At 40.2% G+C, this 9883-nt stretch overlaps 1 non-coding gene across 1 annotated transcript; it reads right to left on the reverse strand.

Annotated features, from left to right (window-relative positions):
• Window positions 1-9389: 9389 nt before the first annotated feature.
• Window positions 9390-9521, reverse strand: LOC119815969. Its single transcript, XR_005285640.1, has one exon.
• Window positions 9522-9883: the final 362 nt, after the last annotated feature.

Raw genomic sequence — 9883 nt, forward strand, 5'->3', positions numbered from 1 at the left:
TATATTGCTCAAGAGAAATTGCCATATTATTGACATCTCCTGTAAAAGTTTGAATGTAATTGACCTCATAATCTCATTGGGAGTGGTGCACCTAGGAGGTATGGCTTTGTTGAAGTGGTTATGTTCTTGTTGCAGGAAGTGTGTCACTGTGGGGACTGACTTCATGGTTTCCTATTCTCAGGATACCACCCAGGGTCTGAGTCAAATTCATGTTGTCTATAAGATGTAGGACTCCCAGCTAATACTCTAGTACTATGTCCAGCCTGCAAGCTTTCTTGATATCCACTGTGATGATAACGGACTGAACCTTTGAAAAAGTAAACAAGTCACCCCAATTAAATGTTTTCTTTATAAGAGTTGCCATAGTCATGGTATCTTTCAAATGAATAAAAACACAGAATAATATACCTCCTCTTTAAGGAATTGAATTTTCCTGAGTTATTAGAATTCACATATTTATAAAATCTGCTTATACTTTCTCAACTAACACAGGTACATTTTCCATGGATTCATGTATGCTAGAAATATTTTTATTATTTCTATTTCTAACCATTGTAGTCAACATACATGGATCTGACCAATCTTGTCAGTTTCACAGGCAGGTAGGTGGCTGATAGTTTGAGGGCTTATACCATAGCTGAAAACCCATGAAAATACCACAGAGTCTATAGAAGAGCATCCTCTCTCCATAGGTGGGGTATAAAAGGGTGGTGAACACCACAAGGCCTGTAGAATCGCATCCTCTATCTATAGGTAGGGTGTTAAAGCCTGACTTGCTTCAGTCCACGTGCCTTGGAAATCAGAGAGGCTTGAGGCCACTCCAAGTGGCCTCTTATGGCAGGGATCACTGGTCCAAGAGAAAAGAAAAGAAAAAAGGAGAAAGAAAAATCCGAGGGACCTTGGGACCCCAGTTGAATGCACTGCACAGTGTGTGTAGTGCTAGCACAGGAGGACTGATGCTGGGACATTTGGTCATACTTTTAGCTATGGAAAGCAGTGAAGGGCTCAACCCTAGCCATGAAGGCTGAGTTTGGGGACATGAAGGGGAAAACTCACCACTGAAGCTGCTGGTGTGCATAGATGTCAGTGCTCAGGCAGATGGAACATGTGGCTGTTGTAAAAAAAATACCTGGTTCTGGATTCTGATGCTGGGAGGGGGTGGGAGGGCCTACTGAGTCAGACAGCACCAATGTTTTAAGTAAAATGCTTCCGTTCCCCTGAAGGGCACAGCGGCAGAAATGCTGCAGGACCCTGAGTGGTGGCAATGGGCAGCGGACCATGAGACCACACCAAAGGTCCCTGAGTGACAGCATGCAGCAAATCCCGAGACCACGGCGGGTCATGAAGGTAGTCAGGTCCCAGGCAGGAAGCCGTGTGGCAGGTGAGAGACTGAGACGGATAGGCATGCCATGCAGAGTGAAGTTGGATATTTATTTAGTGGGTTATGGAGGGAAAGAGGAGCAGGGGGAGAGGAGAGAGAGAGAGAGAGAGAGAGAGAGAGAGAGAGAGAGAGAGAGAGAGAGAGAGAAACAGAGAGAGAGAAACAGAGAGAGAGAAACAGAGAGAGAGAAACAGAGAGAGAGAGAAACAGAGAGAGGAAGGGGAGAAGTGGGCAGAAGGGAGAGACAGAAACTGCCTCTTCAAGAGAGACAGAAAGAAAAGGCTAAGGCTGCAAGCAGAAAGAAGATCTGCTTGCCTTAGATGTGGATGGGGGAGGGAGTGGGCAAGGCTTGTCTCTTAGACAGGACAGACCATTACACTTCCCACACCACTAGTGATGGATTTGGGAGGTTTAGTAATAAGGTAAACCTCAACAAAGTCTCAACTCTAGGAAGAAACCTTTCTGGTAAAGCATGGTTCTGTATTATAAACAGTGACTTTGGGTACCATCAAATTCTCTTCCATGCCAGCATATTCTGCTCCAGTGCTGAGTACCCCTAAGTACCCCTATCCTTTATCTGGTGGGTTTCTCTTGACACAATTTGCTATTGGTTTATAATTTAGAATGGGGTATAATAAAGAACATATCGAATTCTCTACAGATTCCAGTTTCATTGGGGAAAAAATCAGTCCCTATGGTCTCAAAAATGTGAAAATATCCTAGGACAGTGGTTCCCTATCTTCCTAATGCTGCAGCCACATGATGTAGGTCCTCATGTGGTGGTGACTCCATGCCATAAAGTTATTTTCATTCCTATCTCATAACATGTTTGCTACTGTTATGAATCATAGTGTAATATCTATACTTTCTGATGGGTGATGCCCATGAAAAAGTTGTATGATCCCAAAAGGGTCACAATCCACAGGTTAAAAACTATTGCCCTGGGAAGTTTTTCTAGACCCATGAAGAAATTTACATCAGGCTACTGTGTGTGTAATGGTCTGTCTTTTCCCTTTAAGAGACAAGCTCTGCCCACTCCCCTATTCTACAGAGGCAAGCAGATCTTCCTTCTGCTTCCAGCCTGCACTCTCTTTGCCCTGTCTTTCTTCCAGAGAGGTGGCTGCTACCTCTCCTCTATCCCACCCTCTCTGTCTCTTTCTCTCTCTCTCTCCCCCTTCCTTTTCCTTCCATAACCCACTGAATAAAATATTCAAACTTTCTCTGTATGGTGTGCCTATCCGTATCTGGCCTGCCCCAGCCCCTCATGAGATCTGCTGTGCTGTTGACTTGCGGAGGTCTCTCACCCCACTGCATCCCACCAGCCTGGAACCCACAAAAGCCTCGGGTGGTGGGGCCCAGCTGTCCCTTGTGTCCCACTGCCACCCCTGGGGAGCCCCAATATTTTATCTAAACTTTAACAGTGGGAATAGGACTTTTCTTCTTAAGTGGATTCCCAAGACCAGAGTTGCAGAGGAAATAGGGATAGAACACCCCTGCCTTGCTAACTGAACTCTGGAACACCATTAAACCAAATTCTACTTGGAGGTACTCTCTAGTGGTTGGAAGTGTGTGATGGTGGATGGTAGGGGTGGAAAGCCAGGATACACACAGAAATAAAAGGTTCTCTAGAATATAAATATGAAACCTTCAGCTTCTTTCTGCTCACATTCCCTTAGGACTGTCTGTGTGGTGGTAGAGTAGGGGGCATTGTTGTAGGTGGAAGGAGCATCTGAAGACCACAGGACTTTATTTCTCAAGTCAAGGGGACAGAGAGGATTGATGAGAGGATGATAGATGCAAAAGTAAAAACTTGCCCTGTCTAAAAATGGCTTTTAAAAAAGATCTTTGAGGGAAATGCAACAACAGAAATGGCATCCTTTGTGAAATGTAATATGCAGTAGATGGAAGATCAAGGCCCTAGTGAGAAAGCAGGCATAGAACATGCAGAGAGAAAAAATTATCAGCAACTTTACAGATGATTTCTGGAGCCCCAGGCAGAACAAAGAAACAACAGGGACATAGCTTAGAAGGAGGGCACTAGAGACTTCTGTGTGGGCCACTGGTTGAAGACCAGACCACATTATCCCTGGGGAGCACAGAAAGCAACATTAATCAAAGAGTCTGTAGGCAGTGACCCATTTCAAATGGTGCCCCAGAGACTTGGTATCTGTATGGCTATCAGAAGGTAATTTTGGCATCCACAAAGCTATCTTTTCGTAGACCTAACAAAGATGATACTACCTACCATCTAGGTTCATGCTGGTTAAATTTGACTCATAAAATCCAGATTAATTCATAATTTTTAAGGCTTTTATACTTAGATGCCAGAAGGCTGACACATCAGAAACTGTTTCTCTGCTCTATATCTTGGGGATTTCTACAATAATGTAAATCAAAAGTCTACCACAATAGTTTTCTTCCAAAAGTACAACTATTCAACTATATCTGATTTCATTAAATTTTAGTCTTCAGCTTCTATATTATTGCCTTCAACATGTTACATGCATTTCTTTGAAATCTTGATATTTGAGGAAGGTGAAATTGAGAGGGAAGGAAAAGGTAAAGAAAAATACTAAACAAATTAAAACTAAGTCTTCATAAGCAAACTTCACTTTCTCACGAAGGATTTATAAGTTAACTAATGCAAGCAGTAATATTGTTTACGGTTCAGTAAGAAAGCTGTTTACTATAAGGAAGTAACAAAGACTAAAGTGGGAACAGGAAACCAAAGAGAGGAAGCAGTTTACAAGCTCTCAGAAAACACACGCAGATGGAAGTTAATGAAAAGATAGGGAAGAAGGAAGTGCAATGTGATTTGGGATGCAAATACTAAAATTGCATCATCACCCTGGCACTTAAAGATAAAACCCCAATACTTTAGAATCTTCTCCACTGGTCTCTTGGCTAATGATACAAGTCATGTGCATTTGAATTCTACAAAGAAACAAAGAACAAAATCAACAGAAACTCTGAGAAACATGCAAGGGAGGAAAACTCCAAGGACTTATTAGAGATTTTACAAGCCAAAGCTAGGCCCCCTTTTTATTTTTTCTTTTCCCTTTTGCAAGATCGTGAGTCGATCCAGAGCAAGGAGCAGAACCCGGAGTTCACACATATATTTATTTAGTTAGCAAGACATTCCTATTTTTATAGCTTAAAGTTCTTAACTTTCTTGTTAGCAAATGTTAACAAGGTTTAAAATGAATAAAGTGAGCTGTGGCACGTAAGAAATTTTGGCTTATCCTGGCTCTTTCTTTTTTTATACCTTTGTTCAATGAAAATGTCCTACTGACAGGCAGAGTGTCTGGGCAAGTTTATAGATAGTGTTCCCACCTTAGGGCCACAAGGTCACAGATTCATTCCTGATTCTATTTAAAAAACACTCAACAATGGTAAGTTTGTGTGTGCTTTTATGAGTGGGAGCTGTTTTATATGATCTCAGATCTTAAAGATACTCTAAGGAATCTTCTGGGTATGGAAAGCAGTGAATTGGGATGCTTGATGCAATGTTAGGGAGCTTCGGGAGTCATGGGTGAGGAACTGACTATAACAATTCTCAGATACTATGTCTACATAAGGCCCAAGGGCAGTTTGCTTTCATGGTGGTCATCAAAAGTACTTGAAAGGCATTTCAACCTGCTGTCCAGGCATCAGTTTGACGGTGGTCATAAAATGAAACAAGGCAGAGGGAAGGGAAGGAATGAGAAGAGAACAGACCTCACTGGATTCATACAGACATTTTCTAACTGCATTAGTCTATGCAGGCATTTTTCTCTTAGGTTGAGCATGCCTATGGATTCTAGGAAGAGGACCCCTCCCAGCACTGTTGAAAATCCATGAGAATAGGAGTAAAAGAGCCGGGCAGTGGTGGCGCACGCCTTTAATCCCAGCACTCAGGAGGCAGAGGCAGGCAGATCTCTGTGAGTTCGAGGCCAGCCTGGTCTACAAGAGCTAGTTCCAGGACAGGCTCTAAAAAAGCTGCAGAGAAACCCTGTCTCGAAAAACCAAAAAAAAAAAAAAAAAAAAAAAAAAAAAAAAAAAAAAAAAAAAAAAAAAAGGAGAATAGGAGTAAAAGAGCCATCAGCACTCCAAGGTGCAAACACAGGACTACTCCTTGGAGAATGACTTAGTGAGAAGGCTTCAGTGGCTTTCTGCATTGTGGTGGTTGAAGATAAAAATCCCTCAAATCTGGTATATATGTATATATTCGTGGTGTGTCTGTGTGTGTGTGTGTGATTGTATGATTTCAATGAATTATCAGGCAAGATTATTCTTTCTGAGTTTCTTTGCTCAATCTTTGCCATGAAGAAGATTGGTGATGATTTAAATCAAACCATTTGTCACTCAAGAACGTTAGTGGAAGTGCTAATTTAAATCAGAGAGGTTTTTCTATTCTTTTTACATAAATGATACATACATAAGCATCTCTTTTAACTAAGGATATTGTGCAGTCTATGGTCAGTCCCTTGAAATTGTGTCCTCGTTGTCCAGATCTTTCCAACTCCTGAACAAAAAGCCTTTCCCTCCCCCATGATATCCTCTATGGTATATGGTGTCCCATATCTTGCCTATCATATGAATAGCAATACCTCAGTATCCATAAAACTTTGCTTCCAGGGCCATCCATAGATAACAAACTTTGTACATGTTCAAGTTCCTTTTATTAAAAAGTGTAGTGTTTGTCTATAACCAATGCACATACTTTCATATACTCTAAATAACCTCTAGATTACTTATAATATATACTATTATGCAAATTTTGTACAAATAGCTATACTGCATTGTTTGGAAAGTAATAACAAGAAAAATTCTGAATGTATTTGATATAGACAATGCTTAAAAATTTTAGACTTAGTCACTTTATTTTATTTATATAAGTGTTTTGTATGTATATAAGTATGTTTACCATGTTAGTACCTATTGCCCAAGGAGGCCAGAAGATGGAATATGTTACCCTACAACTGGAGTTACAGATGAATGTGAACCACCACTGTGTGACTACTAGCATATGTTGTGTGTGTGTGTGTGTGTGTATCATGCATTGTTTAAGTCCAAAGCTACATCACCATAACACAACAGACCTAGAAAGCCAACTCTATCTACATTGAATCCCAGTTATGTGTGTGTCTACAAAGTCAAGTATCTGAGAACTTTGATTTTATTTTATTTTCAACTTGCTCACCTAATTCCTGTCCTCGAAGAGCACACACCATTTCAAAGCGTTTCTAGTTCTACAGCTTTCACAACAGTACACTTATGTGTGATCAGCATTCCTGCCCTTAAAACTTAGTTTTCAGATGTGCCTATGAAAAGACACTGCAGGTCGTACCTAGTCATCTGTAGGATTCCAAGACTTATGAAGCCAATTGCTTGTCATAAATAATGTGTTCCTAGTGGCATGGCAACAGCAAAAATAAATGGCTCCTTAAGTTCGGTTTTGAACTTAATTCCAAGTCTCCAACATGACTCCAGTTTTATACGGCTGAATGTCAAAGACAGGAATAACTCAGCTTTGGAAAATCCCATAGAAAGATCATAGGAAAAACCAAATGACTTCAATAGTTCAGGAAACAGTAGGATTCACTTTTGGAAGGATCTCTGCAGAATCGTCTGATAAACTCTCCGAGCCTTTGTGGCACTGAAGGAAATTGGTAATGGTAACTCTTCATCCGGTTTGCTTTGAGTTGGCAAAGCATCCTCTTTATCCAGTTTGACTCACTTGAACCGCAGAGATAAGCAGTTGTTATTTTGGTCCCTTTGCAAACAAGGAACCAGGTTACCAAGGCCAAGTGGCAGTCTTGAGTTTTCACAGCTGTAATATAGCAGAAAGGTTTTTTTAAAAAATATGAAATTCTAATTTGAAAGCTAAAAATATTTTTCTTTATAAAGCTATTTCAGTGACCTAATAGGATCATAATGGTAGATTTGGGAGAGGAGCTGATGAAATGTGTTAGAATCACAGAAGAGGGGGTTTGAAATACAAACTTTTGTCTCCATCTTCCTTTCCACGAATCTAAAATGTGAAAAGATGAAATAACTGCTTGTATAAAGGTAATGATAACAATCAACTCTTTGAGTGATTGATGTGAAGAGACACTAGGAGTTTTGGAGCATGAAAAGTTTTGCGTGCCTTTCACATCTAAATGAAAAAAGCTGATATGTGAATTTACTGCTCAATAATGCACATATTACTTTTAATGATCGGGGAGACATGGATCCACATGCTCCTTTCAGACCTATGAATAAAAAAAAGGATGTTTTGGTACCCATGGCAATATAAGAGTCCTTTGTTGGTCCCCACTTCAATAGGCAGAGTCTCTATCCAATCGTTACATATAAGCTATCATTTGTGACCCCTTAATATATGGTATGAAAATGCATTGATTTGCAACTAAGGATATAGTCATTCAGGTGACTTTGCATTTCTATCCCTTCACTTAGACCCTGACTAAAAGCCAGGTAACAAGCCTGGGCAAGATAACTGAAGGATAACACACATCAAGGCAGTAAGGAAAGTCATTTTGGGCTGAGGCTACCCATGACTAAGAAGCAACTTTAATCAAAGCTATGAAGTTCATATTCAGAAGGTAAGAATAGGAGTTCCATAAAAAAGATATAAATAAAGGAAAGTAAGAAAATAGTGAAGGCTTACAGCCCATTGTGTTATGTAAATTAAATAAGAAACTACATAACAAGCCATTAAAGCTACAAATATAAACTAGCATTAATATTTTTAAGTGAATTCCTTAATGGTTGAAAGGCTTCAGTAATTCTATCATGGCCATCGCATTTAGGGAATAATATTAATAGTTCTTACAAATCAATAGGCCCTTCCAGGATCATTCACAGTGACTCAAAGACTTACAAGTGCAATTAAACTACAAAAGGAAGGTCAACAGACCCCTTGCCATCCTTCTTTCCTGATTATTTTATTTGGCAAGGCTACTTCCCATACCGTTCCAAAAAAATATGTACAGAGTGTCTCTTCTTCTCAGACCACGTCTGGAAATTACAATGGTAAAGATGACTCACACAATGCAGAACTGGAAGGATATCTTTTATTGTTTCTCAATCCATTGTCTCACTGCTGAATGACACAGAGTGTAAAACCCACCAGAAATCTAAGCAGTGGGAAATGTGCAACAACATTTCCAAGTCTTCAGAAAGGGCTTAATCTACGTTTCTGACATCTGGAGTTGGTTCCTATCTCATGGAACTCATAAAATTTCTATCTTGAGGACCCCAGGTAAGGTCTTCTTATTCTTTGAAAACAACAGCCTCTTGTTTCCTCCATGGCTAAAAGGGACTTTATTGGATTTCAGTATCTAAAGGAAACAGCTCTTCGTTAAAGAGTTCTTTTAGAGAGTCACCGGTCAGTCCTATATGAGACCCTGCTCCTGAGATACGGGTTTAGCAGATGTCTTGAACTACTTGGTATGCAAACCAATTTAATGATTAAAGACAGCTTCCTGGCTCTCACATTATTGTTGGGACAGGAAGGGTTTATAGAGTTTAAAATGCTTGCACACTTTACACGGCATCGTGTGTGACTAAGCAGCACCTCTCTGAGAATCTGCAGTGTGCACACTGTATTGCTTCAGGGGACGAACTGTGCAGACATTGAGATAAAACTTGCCAATACTAATGGCCTCTGATATTTGACAAGTCTAAGAAGGAATAATAGTCTCAGTACAAATTTGGATAGAGACAGCACAATATAAACAGAAAAGTATAAGCTTGGTGTGGCAACTCAAAACTATAGATCTAAATTTCTGCAGCCAGAGGCAGGAGGATCATAATTTTGAGACCAATATGGGAAATGTTAACAGAATCTATACAAAAAAATCAAAGTAAATAAAATAATAGAAAAAAATTATTTCTGCTTGGTTTCATTTATCCTAAGGATTAAAGTGCAGTCTGCTATGTAGAGAGAATTCATTAGCAGATAGTTCTCAGAACAAATAGGTTAGGGACAACATATATACTCTTCTGGGTAGTCTTTCTTTTTCATTGTCTGAGGCCAGAAAATAAGGCTGCCTGCTCATGCAGTCCTGATGAAGATGCTGCTTACAGACTGATCTTGGTCTGCAACCCTGACTGAGGAGGAATGTGATCACCACAGCCCAAAGGACAAAAAGCCCAAATGTGCTGGTTAGTCTTAATGTGACACAGGCTAAAGCGATCTGAAAGGAGGCAACTTCAGTTGAGAAAATGCCTCTATGCCCCCATAAGCTACAGCTATAAGGCATTTTCTTAATTAATGATTGATGGGGAAGGGTCCAACCCACTGTGTGTGTTGTCATCCCTGAGCTAATGAATTGAATAAGAAGGCAGGCTGAGCAAGAAATAGGAAGCAAAGCATTGTGCAGCACTCTTCCATGACCTCTGCATCTGCTCCCGCCTTCGGGTTCCTGCCCTGTTTGAGTTCCTGTCATGACGTCCTCTGATATTGAACAGCGATATGAAAGTATGAGTCAAATAAACACTTACCTCCGCAGTTTG

The sequence above is a fragment of the Arvicola amphibius genome, chromosome 5 (genome assembly GCF_903992535.2).
Source record: "Arvicola amphibius chromosome 5, mArvAmp1.2, whole genome shotgun sequence".
NCBI classification, from domain to species: Eukaryota; Metazoa; Chordata; class Mammalia; order Rodentia; family Cricetidae; genus Arvicola; species Arvicola amphibius.